Here is a 17,754-nt window from a genome sequence, read left to right as displayed (position 1 = left end):
TCTCTTGCTCAAAGAATGTACTCAGACAGGAAGATGCAGGGGCTTGAGCTAGAAACCTGGAGGTGAGCTGGACAGATCACAAAATGGCCACTATACTGGGCCACTTTTTCTATCAAGAGGTGGAATGTATTTCTCTGCCCCTTGAATCTGGACTGGCCTTTTGGGAAGAGAATACAGGGGTGGCAAGGTTGTAGTAGATCTTGGCTAGGCCTCAAGAAACCTTATAGCATCTTCTCTTATTTTCTTGAAACTGTGCTGCCACTGTGTGAACAAGGCCAGGCTGGGCTTTTAAAGGATGAGAGACCACATGGAGCAGAGAGGAGTTATTCAGCTGAGCACCCCCAGATTAACTAGCCCCCAGCAACTTGCCAGATGACCAGAGACACATGAGTAAGCCCAGCCCAGAAGGACAACTTATGCAAGCCCAGACTAAATTGCTAAGCTCATAATTATAAACTGCATATATTGTTGTTGCTTTAAACCACTAAATTTTGAGGTGGTTTATTATGTATCAAAAGCTAATTGAAATGATATTTAAGGGACTGTTTTAAGCTGCAGGTAAACTCTAGAGTAGACCAGGGGTACCAAGAGCATCTACCACACCACCTGTATCAATTATCTATTGCTGTGTAACAAATCGCTCTAGGTGATAATACAACAGCTTAAAACAAGGACCATTTATTATTTCACATGGCTTCTCAAGGTCTGAATTTGGGAGGGGTTTAGCTGGGTGGTTCTGGCTCAGGGTCTCTGGAAAGGTGCTATCAGTCAAGATATGGGTGGGGCTGTAGTCCTGTGAAGTTTTGACTTGGGGCTGGGTGGGGAGCGGGTGTCTGCTTCTAAGCTTACTCATATGGCTATTGGCAAGTGTCTTTAGATCCTTCTGGCTGTTGGCTGGAGGCCTCAGCTCTTTCACCACGTGAGCCATGTCACAGGATCGTCTGTTTACAGCACGGCCGAACTGTGCTGGTCGGGCAGAGCAGCTGTGGAACACTGTAGGAGGGTCCACGCACGGGCAACAGTACCAGGCGCCAGGACTCTGGGAGGCTGCCTCCTACGCGGCTTTTTCTCCCTCACCCGCCAACACACACCCTCTGCCATCCACACCACGCTTCAGATGACTTTGCATTCTCTGATTACAGTATAACAATAATAACTATTACTGGTTTTGTGAGCCTACTAAATGACAGGCACTGTGATAGTTTATTAAAGCCACATCCTTTATTAATCCACGAGCCATTGTCCTCCTTGAAAAGATCTCTCATAATATTGTGATGTAACAAGAAATAGACATTTGGTCTTCATCCCCAGTTCCTGGCACAAAGCTCTTGAAAACGTTGACATTTCTGAGGGACAGGAGGAAGAGGAGTGTCTTTTGTTATTTGTACTGAGCCCCTCCAGCCATAGGGACCGGCTGCTTTCACTCAGCCAGTCCCTTGCCTGGGCCACAGTGCCCGATGGAGAACCAAAGTCAAGGCCAGCACCGAGGGGGCTGCTCCTCACTCCTGCCGCTACACAGGCAAAGAACATGCAACTCCTACCTGCCTTTGTTGTTTTGTTTTTTCCAATTAAAGGAACTCAGAGTCACTTTTGCTAAAACATATGAACGACAACAAATGAACAGCAGAAAGAACACACCCCACCCAGTACCTCATCCTCCGGTTCTGGGAGCCTGACCTTAGCCTTTCCTTGGATTGGTTTCCCACTTAAGATGAAAGAAAGGAATAAAGAAGCATGTCGGAACCCCCGTCTCTCTCTGTGTCTTTCCCATGCTCTCGAGGTGCCACCTACCGGGCCACTGGCCTGCTGGGGGCTGCTGGAAGGGGAGCTGGGTGGGAGCGAGCACCAGGATGTGGGGCAGCTGCGAGGAGCCGGAGCCAGCTCCGTGGGTGCTGCTGGCTGAGGTGACACAGACCCCTGGTAGCCACTGGTCAGGGCTTGAGTGGCAGCTCCGGATGTCTTAGAAGTTCAGGGATGCCTCAGGCCGGAAAATTTTTCATCAGCATTTAGGTGGGGCAGGAAGGAAGGGTTGGGAAGGCTCCTCTGAAGTCATGGCGGGGGCTGCAGCGAGGGGATGGAGATGGTTACTCAGTTCCTGCTATAGCCTGTGGACTACAGCCCAGGACCAGCCGCTCAGGGCCCTCGGGAACATCTTGAGATACAGCAGGGGTTTGCCCTGTTGTTCTCTCTGCCTGGAAAGTCCAGCTCCACTTTGTCTACCCAGAAGAATCCCAGCATTCTGTAAGATTTAATCGGAGTGTATCCTCCCTCGGGAAGCCCCCTCGACTACACACTGGGTGCATTCCTCCATAAGAGTGGACTTGACCTCGTACTGTGATTCTCCCTTTAATGATATCAAACTTTTCACAGAGATCCAGGGCCCAGTGGCCCAGACACCTCACAAATGGAGAGGAACCCTCAGTGAACGTCTGTCGATCCGAGTAATGGAAGAATAATACTACGGCATGTCTTTGATGTGTGCTCCGAGCAGGAGAAACACCACTCACGGGTCCAGTTTAACTCCACTTAGGCACTGAATGTGTCCCTCCCACAGATTCCAGTGGGAGCCATTCTTTTCAGCCTTTAAGTGCTGTGATCCCTGACTTCCCCAGAGGCCGAGTGGTGAAGCAGGGAGGACGCAACTCCTGCAGTTTGGATTCCTTGGGTTCCAGTTTTCTCCACCCCCTACCAGCTTTGTGGTTCTGGCAGGTTAGGAGACAGCAAAAGCACCCACCACGAGGACTGGCGGTGAGGACTGAGAAGTCGCCACCCGCACGCACACTTGGGAACAGTCTGGCATATCACAAGCATTCAGAAAGCTCGGCCACTATGATCATTATTGTCATCATCGTGATTATTATTTGCTCTGTCTGTCCCAGGCCACGGGAACACAACTCCAAACTATCTCAGGGGTGATCCCAAATGTGTCTGGGGACGAGGAGTGTGCTGGGGACTGGCCATCACCAGTGTTTCAGCAGGCTCAGGCCAGGCCCAGTGTGTGTGTGTGTGTGTGTGTGTGGCGGGGGGGGGGGTCCTAGGCCAGCATTAAAGGAAAAGCCTCTATGGGGGGTGGGGGTGGTGCTGGCTCCCAGTGACTGATTCCAGGTACTCAGGAGTATCCCCAAAACTCTGAACCCTGCTTTGGGGCTTCAAATGAGGGCCTGCTTGCATCTCGGGCCTGCCTTTCCGTTTTTGGCCTTCTGGCCTTTGGCGCTGTCCTTGGGGACAGGCTATTTTAGGTAGCAGTCAAAATAAAACTGAGATTAACCCAGAATTCTTGGCAGTCAAACAATACCATAATTATGTGCTTTTTCACTTCAGAAATCAGGCAGCCGAAGCTGACCCGCTGGGGTCTGCGGGGTGCCGTGAGGATAATGAGGCCTCGTCTCACCCTGTCACCTCCCGCACACCCTTCACGGCAGGCGGCTGCCCGGACCGGGAGGCTTCTCAGGGACACGATTTCTTCTCTGGGAAGAGGAGTCATCTTGTCTGAACAACAATGCAACTTGCTTTTACACTAAACGCTGGCAGGTTGGAGGAGTGACATTACTTGGTGTATCATAAATTCTTCTCGCAGAAGCCCTGGTCCCTGGGGCTGGTGGCCGGGAGGGAACAGAGGCAGCTTCTGTTCCAGGGCTGGGTTTTCAGGGCAGGAAATCACCCAGAGGAATGTGTTTGCGCTTTGATCACGACCAGGGGCGCAGACCCCTGAGTCGGGCAAACAGGCCCCTTCCTCTTTACTGGGAACTGAGAGGGAGGGGAGGGAATTAGTCACACACAAGAGCCACAGGATTAGGTCCCTGAGAGTAAAACCCCTCACTCCAACCCAGAAAGTGGAAAAAGAATGGGGGATTCAAGCAGATGGGGGAGGGAGTGTTGAGATGATGTCAGTAAAGGTCACCGCCTGAAGAACAAAGAGGCAGCGGAGACTGCGATTCGAGGCTTGAGCCATTCGAGGCTTGAGCGGATCCCCCAGCTCCCAGGCAAGACCTCCGACGCCGGACCGTTGGGAAGAGAGAAAGGAGCCTGCAGACCCCAACGCCCGAGGCAGCTTCAAGGTGTAGCTGAAAAAGCCACGCATTTCCCCCCGAACACTGACTTGGCCCTGGGAACAAGGGGCTTCTGGAAATATGATGCTCCTAGCAGATGCGCGATATGAGCCAGGAAAGTTGACCTCTCGGGGAGACTGGAAGGAAATAGAAAAACACACCCCAGTGGCCTCTGGCTGACATGGAGGCAGACGGACAGCTTGGGTGGTGACAGGCCTGCTCCGTCCCCTCAGGGAAAGGCTACTGCGGGGCGGGCACCCTGCACAGCGAGGGAGGAACGCGTGGGAAGGGCCCTCTCCTGTCCTCCCTGCAGGAGTGCGAACGGCCTCCGCTGACCCTGGCCGAGGGCTTGTCCCTCTCGTGCACCAGGAGCTGTCCACTTACCCCTCCCCGGGGTCCTGAGACCCAGTCTTCCCCGCGGCTCTCACGGGAGGTGTGGGGAGAGGTGGGGCACGTATGTTCAAGGATGGACACTGACTTCCTGCTTGGTTTTAGTTTGTTTGATTTTTATTTTTGTCTCCAAAGCCTGAAACATCTTTCTCTGCCACACAAACCACAAGAACAACAAGCCTTGGCAGGGTGACCCTGGGGACTGGGCATGCCCAGAGAAAGGAACCTTGACTCAAGACAGGACCTTGAGTCGGGTGGAGGGGCAGGCGAAGGAAAAAGAGGCTGGGTGGTAACTGGCAAAGGCGCCCGGAGTTTTAAACAGGTGGGCCTGGAATGCAAGCCCCCACCCCCAACCCCAGCTGCTCTTTCTGGTAAAGGCTGATGGGCTTTCACACTAGAAAGGCTGCCCTGCTCCAGTTTTCCATCCTGTGTGGTCTCTAATTGGAAAGGGAAGTCGCATTCCAGTGTGAAAAAGCAGCCACTCAGCCACCTCCCTCTGGGGACTTCATGACTGCGCCTTTGTCCCTGCAGACCTGAAACAAACGGACTGACCTCTGTCCAGGGCAGAAGGGGCTTTGGACTAACAGGTTCAGGTGGCCATAAAGTGATTAACAAGAGCCAGGAACTGATCCCATTGAGCCAAAGGGAAAACAAGGAGGCCCAGAGGGAAGCAGAGGACTGAGTGAGGTGGGTTGCTGGGGGCATTTATAAAGAAAGGGTGGCCCTCATACCGGTCCCACAGTAAGCAGATGTCCTGAGGGTGGCATGCACTACTGGCCAACAGTGTCTAGCAGCTGCTCCCACCTGAGCAGCACTATCCTCTGACCAACCTGCACACAGGCCCTCTGGTTTGTTGGGTTGTCTAGAATCTCCCAGGAGGCAGATCTGTATCCAACTGATACACACAAGCAGAGCCTGCAGAGCTTCGGAAAGCTGCCGCCTTAACAGCTTTCTTGTGCAAGGGGTGTGTCGAGCTATCAGATTTCAGAACACGCTAGCTTCCCTCCAGCAATGCGAGGCTGCATCTGCAAGGGTGACTGGTTACCCAGTTTGAGTGCCTGGGACCCTCTGCCACCCAGACTGAATGTCAGAGGACTTCCTCCTCTGGACGTCCTTCCCAGTGGGCCTGTTCAGAGGTGGGCCTCCTCACTTCGATGGGCCACAGGAGAGGATGGCAGGAGGATGATGGACATGTCCCCTCTGCCTCCTGCGCTCCACTACAGTGCCGCTCCCACCCCTGGCCTGCCACCGGTTTCTGAACATGGGGCTGGGGAGAGGTCCTTAAAAGTTTCCCCCACAAAAATCCCTGAGAGCAGCATCAAACTGTCATTAGCCGATACCGCAGGACGAAACCTACTGAAAGGCTAGAAGGAACACATGGGTGAGGGAGACATGATGAGGTGCAGTTTGTTTAAATGGCATCCCTCAGACAGAGCCTTCCGTCCTGCAACCCGCGCCTTAGCCCGCAGTGCTCTTCCTCTTTATCCCATGGCACTCACTGCCTCTTGTCACACAGCTGCACAGTCACCCGCTTAGGCCAACTGCCTCTGTTCCACCAAATGCAAACTCAAGGGCAGAGGCTTTGTCTCTTCCGGTCACAGACACATTCTTAGCACAGTGAACATTTCCTGGCACCTGGTAAGTACTAACAAATACATACTGAATGAATGAGTTTAATATAGATATGAATGCATTCTGGTTTGTGAAATATTATAAAATGAAGTCTCAAAAAATAAGCAAAGGTAAGGCCTGAGATGGCCTTAAAGAGGCCCAGCCTTCCTTTGCTGATGAAGCTGAGAATCTTCCCATATGTTTCTTAGACATCTGATTCCTTCCGCGTGTGTGTGTGTGTGTGTGTGTGTGTGTGAGAAAGGCCTCCTTATACCTCCTCTTCTTCATCCCCCCTCGGATTCTTCTCCTTCTTTCGGATTTCTAGGAGCCCTTTGTACAGTCTGGACGCCTTTCCTGTACTGATTACGTGTGTAGCTCCCGGTCTGGGACTTCTCTTTTTTCTTTACAGTGTATTAATTTTTTAAAATGTTTTAACATATTGATTGATAGAGAAAGAGGCGTATGGGGGGTGAGGAGAGAGACGTCACTTCACTGCTCCACCCACTTACGCACTCACTGGTGATTCTTGCATGAGCCCTGACTGGGACGGAGCCCGCAACCGGGCTGGCACTCTACCCGACTGAACTACTGGGCCAGGGCCTCGGTGGTGTATTATTTTTAATATGGTTTAATTTATTAATTTTTTTCTTTGAGTTGAGTGCTACCTGTATCTTATTTAAGGAGTATATTTCTACCCAGAGGTAGAAAATTCTACCCAGAGGTAGAAATATACCCTCTAGTCTTTTTCCTAAAAGTTTTAAAGTTTTGGCTTTCACATTTAATTCTTTAATCCATTAGGAATTGACTTTGGCGAATGAAGCAATTAGGGATGCACATTTTTCCTCATTAATCCCTGAGTATCTCTCATCACTTACTGACCAAGCCCCTCCTCCCCGCAGGGCACCTGTCGGACTCCAGAGCTCCACATGTTGGCACGTCTGGGTTCTCTTTTCTGTTCCACTGGCCAGTTGTTTTTATCTTTGCATCCACACATTTTGTTGTAAGTATTAGAGCTTTATAATAAGTCTTGATATTTGGTAGGGCAACTCCCTCTTCCTTATTCTCCTTCAGAGGTTTAGCTATTCTGAACACTACATTTCATCTAAATCTTAGAATTATCTTGTAAAGTACCTGCCAAAATTCTGTTGGAATTAAGGTAGGAATTGCGTGACTCTGACAATCAGTTTAGAAAATATCAGTATCTTTACAAGTATGAACTGAGTTTTTCTGTCCTTGAAACCAGTTAATTCCTGGTTTTTCAGTCTTCTTTAGTACCTTTCAATAAAGTTATAATTTTCTCCAGATAGTTCTTTTACTTTTGAACAGTGTCTGGGTTGCGTCTTATAATCATTGGTGTCTTGCTACTATAACTGACAGTCCTTGGTCTGTGAGCCATTGCAGCCACTGCCTCCAGCATCTGGGAGATGATGGGAGCTTCGGTCCTGGATGGGGAACTGGGGACTCGCTGGCATGCACCAGCCCCCCTTCCAGTCATTTCTATCCTCCTCTCTCAGACACGGTTTCAGTTTTAGGATTTAATTTCTGAGACACTTGAACTTTAGGTATGTTTATATGTAAATTTAGCAGAATATTTAAAGTATGAGTCCATTTTTCAAACACCACTGAGTTTTATGTGTTAAAGTCTGTAGAACAACTTCATTTTAAGGAAGTAGAACTATTCCATCTGACTAAGTTATCATGTGACTTTTCCCGGAAACAGAGTTTTCTTTCTATATATATACCTCTCTCAGTTGCAGATACGCTGGCCTTCTTTCAGTTCTTCCAGATGTCTCTCTACTCTAGTTTTTTTTTTATATATTTTATTGATTATGCAATTACAGTTGTCCCATTCCCCCCTTCATTCCCCTCCACCCTGAACACCTTCTCCCCCACCATTTCCCCCCTTTAGTTTATGTTCATGTGTCACAAGTTCTTTAGATTCTATATTTCCCATACTATTCTTGCCCTCCCCTTGTCTATTTTCAAATAGATGATTTTTAAAAATTTTTTTAAAGATTTTATTTATTTATTTATCTTTAGAGGGGAAGGAGAGAGGGAGAGAAACATCAATGTATGGTTGCCTTTCGTGCATCCCCTGCTGGGAACTGGCCTGCAGGGAACCGGTCTGCAACCCAGGAATATGCCCTGACTGGGAATCGAACCTGTGATCTTCTGGTTCGCAGGCCTGTGCTCAATCCACTGAGCTACACCAGCCAGGGCTCCCTTGTCTATTTTCTGAATACTGTCTATGCTACTTATTCTCTGTACCTTCTCTCCCACTCTTCTCCTCCCACTCTCCTGATGCTAACAGTCACCTACAAAGGAGTGCCCATCAGACTATCAGCTGATTTCTCAAAAGAGACCTGACAGGCAAGAAGGGGCTGGAAAGAAGTATTCCAAGTCATGAAATCCAAAGACCTACATCCAAGATTGCTGTATCCAATAAAGCTTTCATTTAGAATGGAAGAGCAGATAAAGTGCTTCTCAGATAAGGTCAAGTTCAAGGAGTTCATCATCACCAAGCCCTTATTATATGAAATGTAAAAGGGACTTATCTAAAAAAAAGAAGATAAAAAATAGGAACAGTGAAAGGACAGCAAACTCACAATTATTAACAACCACACCTAAAAAAAGCAAACTAAATGGACAGCTAGATCAGGAGCGGAATCTAGTTTGTTTTTGACACATACTGTTCTGTGCCCGGTAAGTTTTTCTCCCTGGAGCCCCACCCTTGCTCCCCATACACCCCACTCACTCCTGCTCATCCTTCGGTCTCAGCAGAAACCCCACCTTCACAGAGAGGCCTTCACTGACAGCTCTAAATAGCTCTCCCAACAGCATCTTGAACTTTCCTCTTCTTTCCTATCACACTTGCAATTGCTGCTCCATCAGTTCCTTGCCCTGGGCTGCCCACGGAAGTGCAGAGGTATTTGTTGATGTGCATGCAGTCTCACCCTGCAATACCTGGGGTCCAGACTGAGACTCCGTCTCTGTGCCCTGCCTTCAGCCCCCAGCAGAGTATGTGCACTCGTGAACACTTGCTGAATGTTTGGGAATGACTTGTGGTTTCACATGCTGGTGAGATATATATGTGTGTGTATACACACATGTATGTATATAGAGTCGGCGCAAATAATGCCCCCTTTTTATTACAAAATAATAAGCCTGTAATTCTGTAACCTAACAATATTACACTCAAGCACATCATATGACCTTTTAGGTGAAATGTTCAAATTAAAACAATAAATTATCACACCCATATTATTATACTACCAACCACACTCCAGCAGGGCTTACTTCTGCGGGACCCTGATATATCTCCTACAGTCTACACGTCCAGACTGCTCACTAACACCCAGGAACTGGAAGCTCCCAGGGCACATATGGTCCCATGAGATGCTCTCTTTGGGGTGTATGGCACCCAGCCCTGCAAAATGTATCCATCTAGTGTGACTGGCCTTCTAGTGAGGGCTGGAGTGGACTTCTGGCTTGCTTTAAAAACACCTCTGAGGTCTTCCCTACACAATATTCCAAATAATAGATGTAACACTCCCTCCTCCGAGCGGCGATGCTCCTTTCTCCACCTCCCCTGAGTGTGGGCTTGCTTTCCAAGAGTCAAGTATGGAACAGAGGGCAGGGTGGGGGCTTATTTATAGCAGAGAAATGCCATCACTTGGTCAAGTGTCCAGGTGTTAACCTAATAATCATGTTGACAACTTGCACCCTTGACATACCGTGATGAGAAGGGTGCCTGGCCCCTGTGGTCTTCTTCCCCAAACGCATAACCTTAGTCTAACTACGAGAAAATCATCAGACAAATGCAAATATGGGACATTCTACAAGATAACTAGTACTCCTCAAAACTGCCAAGGTCATCTAAACAAGGGAAGCCAGAGACTGTCACAGGGCAAAGGAGACTATGGGACAAGGAAACGCAGCATGCTTTTCTGGAGGGGACCCTGAAACAGAAAAGGACGCTGGGAGAAAAGTGGTGAAATCTGAATAAAAAGTGACATTTAGTTAACAAGGGTAATGTGCCAGTGCTGGTTTCTTAGAGCAGCAAATGAGCCATGGTGATTTAAATAAGATGCTGACATCAGGGGAAACCAGGTGAGGCATGTTGGGGAATTCTGCACTATCTCTGTAGCTTTCCCATAAAGATAAACCTGTTCTATTTTTTCAGAAATCTGGAAAAAGCGTAACACCAGTTTCATGCCAGGGGAAAGCCACCGGGCCCACTCAGCAGTCTGATGGGCCTATTTTATTGGGTGGAGATGCTGGGTGGTAGGGACTGTGGGGGGGGCAGGTTAGTATGTTGGAAAGGAAGGAACTGTAAGGTCAGGGGCTCAGCTACAAAAATATGTCCTAAATGGGATGAAAACATCAGTGGGGAGCCTGTGTCTTATGGAAATAAATAGTAAATATTAAAATAAAGTGTGTCAGGTGCTACCTGATTCTAAGTACCTTTCTCTGCCTTTGACACAGTGCATGGCCGAAAGATTCCAGAAGGACGTTCGATAGCTCACACTCTTCTTCTCTAGCTTAGGTCAAGTGTGGGCAGCATCTTTTAACAAACAGCTTTATTCAGGAGCCAGTAACGCCTGGGGCCCCAGGGGAGCAGGGGGTGGAGGGACCAGGCTAAGCCTCTGAGAGTCCCTCTCCTCACCCGCCCCCACCTCGTCTGGGCAAAGCCCGCAGTGGGGACTCTGACACCCGCAGCCCCTGGCGCCAGGCGGAGAAGCGGGCCTGGTGGGCAGCGCTGTGAAACCAGACTGAGAAGCAAGCCTCCCGGGCAGGTGCGGGCTTCCCACTGTTAGCAGGTCCAGGAGAGAGTCTACTCTCTAGGGAAAGTGAGAAAGAAAACTGATTAGCATATGTAGGGAAAGAAAGAGGATCACAGAACCAGCTTCACACTGTGGAGCCAAAATTAGCAGGTCTGGTGGCAGGGGACAGGGCCCTGGGGGGTAAAACCTGTTCCTAGACAACCAGCTCAATGCCAGAGGATGCTTTGTGAGGCCAACAAAGGCTGGGAGACAGAAAACAGCATCAAGAGGTGGGGGTGGGCAAAAAGTAAAAGGATGGAATAGGAAAATCTGATTGGAAAGACCAGAGCTTTAAAAAGTGACTTTAGCAATTGGCGTGGAGTTAGAGCAGCATTTCCTAAGCAGAGCCCTTGCAATGACTGGGCTGCTCCTGCAGCCCTCCGCCCTCTGGGATCCTGACCAGTGGCTCCCCACTACCATGCCCTGTACCCCCAGGGAGCCTCCACTGTCCTTCAACCACATCACCTGCTCCAAAACCTCAAACCCCAGAAAATGCCTGTGAGGCCCTAATAGGTCTCCCTTCCCCTTGTCTGACTTCTCCCTGGGCAGCAACTCCAGAATCCCCTCCTACCCACTGGGCCCTGCCAGCTGGGGCCTCTCCCCTCCCTGAGCTGCAGTGGCAGTCATTTCTAGATAAATATCAGCTTCACACAGAGAATAGCTAAAGAAGGAGAAATGTTTGTCCTGCATCCAAGCCCTCTGCTAGTGGGGATGGGATCTGAGATCCCTGCAAAGCAGCAACACAAAAGTCAACACTGAGACCAATGTGGCATTTTACCACGTCTTTTATGGGGAAGGGATCTGGGGATCCTCCCTACGCTCCAGGTGTCAGGCTGCTTTTTATGTCTCTGATGAACAGGCAGAGCACAGAGGATTTTTAGGGCAGTGAAAACCTACCCTGCATGATAGTATAATGGTGGCTACATGGCATTACACATTTGTCTGAGCCCATAGATTACACTGCACCAAGAGTGAACCCTAAGGCGAACTGTGGACTTTGGGTGATTATGATGCATCCACGTGGGTTCGCCACTGTTTAAAAAATGTGCCATGCTCACAAGTGATGCTGATAACAGGGGAGGCAATGCCTGCGTGGAAGGAGGGGGTATATGGAAAATCTCTGTACCTTCCTCTCAATTTTGTTGTGAAAAGAGTAAGTCTCCAAGAAATAAACACCCTGAAAACTGAAAATTTCTGACCCCTCCCCCACAGCAGTGCGACCCCCTCCCATGGCTGTTACAGGCGGTACAACACACCTGGCGGGGACAGCGCAGGGACCAGAAATGGGAGGTTGTTGGCCTGCAGGCAGAGCAGAACTTGGAGGGGGACCCTCCCCCAGAACTGCACAGGGGCAGCAGCCTCACGGTGGGGGGTGAGGATTAATAACTCCTGGCCTCCTTGCAGGGAGCTTTGACCCGGTCAGATGGAGGGCGCAGTGTAACACGGGCCCACACACCTCTGCCTGGGCCTCTAGCACAGCGGCGCGGTGCATGCGCGTTCATGCGCGTGCGTGCGCGCGCACCACCTATGCATTCACTCCTTTCCAAATCCGCTCGTTAGCTCATAGCCCTCGGCCCTCGGGTGCCAGTGTAGTTACTACTCAAACAACTTTTTCTCCCTCAAGCATTAGGCCACATAAGCAGTAGTAAAGTTAATTTAAAAAGCAGAACCTAAAAACCAATGGCTTTTCTCATGACAGTCGGGCCCTCTGTTATTTGTACAGGGAGAAGTGGAGTCGGGTGTTTATTGGAGGAGAAAATTCAAGGCTACTGAGGGGAACAGTCTGGTGGTCTCTGTCATCTGGCAGTCAGGATGAAACAAATGACAATAATACACAGTTGTCATCACTTCGGATCTTCAAGGGGACCTCAAAGTGTTTTACAGGCTTTGCCTGTCTGATATCTACGACTTGGGCGGCATGTACGACGGGGGTGATGTAAACCATTTCTGAGGCAGGGAAGCTTGAAGCCCAGAAAGGCGAGATGTTCTCTATACTCTAAGGCTACTGGTTTCAAGGTAGCCTTTGAAAATGCCTCAGGGGGTCCCAGAAAGTACTGTAGGGTTAACCATGAGCATGCACTGTAAGAATTATTGTTTTATTCATTTGACTCTAATCTAAAAACATACACATTTTGCAACCCGTGGCTGACCACCTGACAGCTGAGCGCTGGCATGGTTTCAAGGCCCACACCTGGGTTTGTATTCACCTTCACGTCCTTTGCAAGAACCTGCATTTACCTTTTATGTAGTGTTGCTCAAACTAGGCTGCATGGATGTATGTTCAGGGTGCGCTGGGTGCCCTGGTTTGGGAAACACTGCTCTAGGACACGCGGCATTCCTGCAGGATCTGCCACGTGGTGTGGCTGAACGTTAGGCGGAGGGAAATGGTAGGACTGCGACAGCGCAGCCACAGAGGCCCAAGGCGGTGGCGGTTTGGCCAGGCTGACCTCTGAGAGGTCAGATGGTGTGGGTGCGGGTGGGTGTTCCTGGGCAGTGGTGATGCCTGTAAACAGGTGGTGGCTGCCTCACACTTTTACATGGGCCACACAGGGACCGGCCGTCATGGGCAGAGGCTGGGACATCCAGGCAGGGCAGGATCCCAGCAAAACAGGCAGAACTGGCTGTAGCTCCAGCAGAACTCGAGGCAAATCAGAAAACCAAGGCAGGGATTCAGAGTGCTGCCCCCAACCTGGAGGGTGCCCAACCTGCAGGGCCTTCAGAACACACACAGGAAACCACCCTGTATTATACAGCAAGCTCGAGATGGTTCCCATGCAGATGATGGGTCCATAGACTCCACTCTGAGGAAGGTCTGTAGGATAAAATCCAAAGTCCTAACATGGCATTCAAGAATCCCCCAATCTGCCTGGGCTGGTGTGGCTCAGTGGGTTGAGTGTCGGCCTGTGAACTGAAAGGTCACTGGTTCGATTCCTAGTCAGGGCACATGCCTGGGTTGTGGGCCAGGTCCCCAGTTGGGGGCATAAAGGAGGCAACCAGTCGATGTTTCTCTCCCTCTCTTTCTCCTCCCTTCCCTCTCTCTAAATATAAATAAATAATAAAAAAATCTTTAAAAAGAATCGACCCGCCCAGTCAATCCCTAGCACCCCAGTTCCAGGTTTAGGAGCACAGGGGTTTCTGGGGGAAACACTTCCCACTGGCTGACTCCTACTCAGCCCTCAGTTGTTATCAAATGCCTGGGACGTGCCCTCTGACCTCCGGAGTGGATGAACCTCTCTCCCAAACACCCACAGAACCCTGCACTTCCTGTGGCCCTTCTTCCCCTGGTGACTGGCCAGCCCTTCAAGGTCTGTTTTCATCACAGGACAGTAAGTTCCCCGAGGGCAGGGGCTGTGCCTGTTCACTGCAGCTTCCTCAGCACCAGCTTGGTGCTGGGTACATAGCAGGGCTCGGTAAATATTTCTTGATGGAATTCAAAATTGTTAATTCCATGTCCTTCTGGTCTGAGCCTTCAGTGCATGCTCTGACTTGGTCAGAAGTGTCTGGACCCGGCCATGCTCGGCCGTGGACTGTGAGGCCGCAGTGTCCGGTGCTGAAAGCTGAGAAGCAGCCTTCCACAGAAACATTCATGTGCTGAACTCCGTGCCCGAGCCTGAACTGCAGGACAATTTTGGTGTCACCCCACGTGACGCTCCCCAGTCCGACCGTCCAGATAGGAGCCTGTACTTCCACTCAGGGGTGTACCACTCACGGTCCTGGGCTCTGCCAGGTGACAGGGGGCCAAGTTGGGGTTTTCATTAGCATCAGGCACTTGTGCTTTTGGAGACCACATTCCATATTGAAAATCACTCAAATGTTCTCTCACCCCAAGTGAAATACAACATTTAACACGTTAGGGGTAAAATCAGATGCAGTTGGCTAACTGGAGTCATGTTGCATTTTGTAGACAATTAAACATCTATCAATTTTGATTTTACAGTTTTCTCTTTCTTATTTTGAAAAGTTTGTGCAGATTTTCAAGTCTGACATGTGTTACAGGCCCATGACAAGCTTATTTATCCATTTCTAGAACAAAGTGGACCTGCGTCCAGGTGGCTACTTGCTGCCGTCTGAACCAGCAAGCGCGCCCCTAGCATCTGCCGGCAGGAGCCAGCCTTCTTCCGGAGGGTCAGGCACATCTATTTGAAGTGCGGCATTTGGCAACCTTCCTACGGATTCTGTAGGCAGAACAGAAGAAGAACATTCCTGCCACCAGAATGAAGGGCCGGCGTCTATGAGTAGGTGGTAAGCACGAGTTTCTAAATGAGGCATTTGGAATGCAAAGCAGTTCAACCAGGCTAGTCAGTGCACACTGACCACAGAGTGAGACTTGGAGGGTCTGGGAGAGAGAAAACCGAACATGTGGTAGGGAGAGGTGGGAAGAAAGAAGAGCTAATTGTATGGCACAATAATTCAATTAAATTAAGAAAAAGCTCCCAGACTTTGATTTAAAATAATAGATGGAACATCCAATTTTATGGAACGAGGAGTGGTGATGAGGAGTTTTGTTATGAAGTATGCCAGGCACTATACTGAGTCCTACAGAAAGGCAGGGGCCCACGGGTGCTCTGCGTATCAGAGAGAATATATGTAAATACTCAGTACAAGATAGTACCACTAAAAAATGCAAAGCAACAATTGTGGAGCAATAAATGAGAAGACAGTAATTAGTGGGACTGAAGGAAAGATTCCACAGAGTCTATGACATCTTAACCGGATCTTGAAGGATGGAAGGAATTTTTTCTAGGAAAGAACAAAGCCCCAGAAAGAAGAGGCAAAATGAGCCAAGCTCTACAGATAAAAAACAATAATGGCAAACTTTCATCAAGTGCTTTTTAAGTGCTAGGTTCTGTTCCAAGTGCTTGACAGTTAGTAATTCTCCTTACCACACGCTTGTGGTGAGAATGTTATTCCTCCTTATTTATGACAGAGAAACACAAGGCAGTCAGGGTCCAGAGTCCCAGCCCTCCACCTCCTCACCGTGGCCCAGGCAGGTACCGGGCTGAGGGGTGTGGACTAGAAGAGTCCACCTGACTGGATGCAGGCCTCTTGGCCAAGGCTGCAGAACTGGGTGACGAGACTGAAAATAGAAATTGGACCAGAAATTGGAAAATTCTTCAGTGCCATGTCAGGACTTTGGGTATTATCCTCAGACCTTTCTGTGAATGGGGTCTACGGACCCTCCAAATGACAGCCATCTTGAACTGGCAAAAATACAGACCCTGAGCCTGGCTCCAGACCAGCTGAGCAGGAGCTGTGGTCATCTGAATCTGGAAAGCTCTCCAGCTGGCTCTTCTGCACACTCAAGTTTGAGAACCACAGCTGTAGGCCACATAGATGTGTGGCCATTGTAAAGTTGGGGAGTAAGTGGTCAGATTTGCTCTCCTGGAAGCAAAGTTTTGACTAATGCATGAGTTGGAGGGGAGAGCCTTGAAGCAGAGGATCGACCAGGAGCCTCTGTCCCCTCCAGGAATGATGACAGCCTGGACTAGAGGAACAGCGACACTGAGAGGGGTTTCAGAGGCAGAATGGCAGAGACGTGGTTTGAGGATAAGCCTGGAGAGAGAGGGACGTGTGCACAATGAACTAATTCAAAAGTTCCTGCTTGGATGGCTGACAATGAAGCCGGGCAATAGCAGAGCACAGGACTGGATTTAAAAGACTTGGGTTCAGATTCAAGCTCCGGCACCTGCCAGCAGTAAGACAGCGGCAGCTCAGTTTTATCACCTGCAAAACTGGGACAGTTTTACCCAATCATAGCATTGTTGTGAGGACTAAATGACACGCTGCAAAGAAATATGCATATTCCTGACACTTGATACTTTCCTACTCATCTCCAAAAAGGAAGATTGAGTGACAAGCCAAGGCACATCATAATTACATTAGCCAAGATTGAAATGAAGGAGAGAATCGTAGAAGCAGCAAGAGAAAAGGGGACAGTCACCTACAAAGGACTTCCCATCAGACTGTCAGCTGATTTCTCAAAAGAGACCTTACAGGCAAGAAGGGGCTGGAAAGAAGTATTCCAAGTCATGAAATGCAAGGACCTACATCCAAGATTGCTCTATCCACAAAGTTTTCATTTAAAATGGAAGGGCAGATAAAGTGCTTCTCAGATAAGGTCAAGTTCAAGGAGTTCATCATCACCAAGCCCTTATTATATGAAATATTAAAGGGACTTATCTAAGAAAAAGAAGATAAAAAACATGAACAGTGAAAGGACAGCAAACTCACAGTTATTAACAACCATACCTAAAACAAAAGCAAACTAAGAGGACAGCTAGATCAGGAGTGGAAACATAGAAATGAAGATCACATGGAGGGTTAGCAACAGGGGAGTGGGAGGAAGAGAGGTGGGAGAAGGTACAGAGAGTAAGTAGCATAGATGGTAGGTAGAAAATAGACAGGGGGAGGGCAAGAGTAGTGTGGGTAATGTAGAAGCTGAAGAACTTAGGACACATGGACATGAACTAAAGGGGGGCAATGTGGGTGGGAGGGGGTGTACAGGGTGGAGGGGAATGAAAGGGGGAAATGGGACAACTGTAATGGCATAATCAATAAAATATGTTTTTTTAAAAAGAAAGTGACATTAAATTGAGGAGAAGAACTTGTCTAACAAGCATCCCCAAGCCATTGTCACAGGAGGATTTCACCCCAGGCCCACCCTGCAGGTTGACCATGGACTTGTGCAGCTCTTCCTAGCTTAGCTCTTGCTGCTGATCTCAGAGCCAAGGGTGGGTTGAGCAGGGAAAGAATGTGCTGACTGAGGTTGAGCAGAGCTGGCTGCAGGTCAGTGGTAAGTCGCCGCCTGGCACCAGCGTTTTCCAAGGTGGGTAACGGCTTCTCCAACAGAACATCTGCAAATTCCATTACCAGAGGGCTGG

General features: G+C 49.3%; 1 long non-coding RNA gene across 2 annotated transcripts; it reads left to right on the top strand.

The window, feature by feature from the left end:
- The first annotated feature begins 6,035 nt into the window (after positions 1–6,035).
- LOC128627883 (uncharacterized) lies at positions 6,036–17,193 on the top strand. Of its 2 annotated transcripts, none has more exons than XR_008392182.1 (3): positions 6,036–6,077; positions 6,950–7,050; positions 14,901–17,193. It is a non-coding gene; the product is annotated as an uncharacterized LOC128627883 (long non-coding RNA). The 2 variants fall into 2 exon arrangements; XR_008392181.1 differs by lacking the exon at positions 14,901–17,193 and adding an exon at positions 8,362–8,635.
- Positions 17,194–17,754: the final 561 nt, after the last annotated feature.

This window comes from Artibeus jamaicensis, unplaced genomic scaffold, assembly GCF_021234435.1.
Source record: "Artibeus jamaicensis isolate MK-2021 breed Jamaican fruit bat unplaced genomic scaffold, CSHL_Jam_final contig_482, whole genome shotgun sequence".
NCBI lineage: Eukaryota > Metazoa > Chordata > Mammalia > Chiroptera > Phyllostomidae > Artibeus > Artibeus jamaicensis.
Note: the sequence above shows the minus strand (reverse complement) of the source record. Positions and strands in the feature narration are given on the sequence as shown.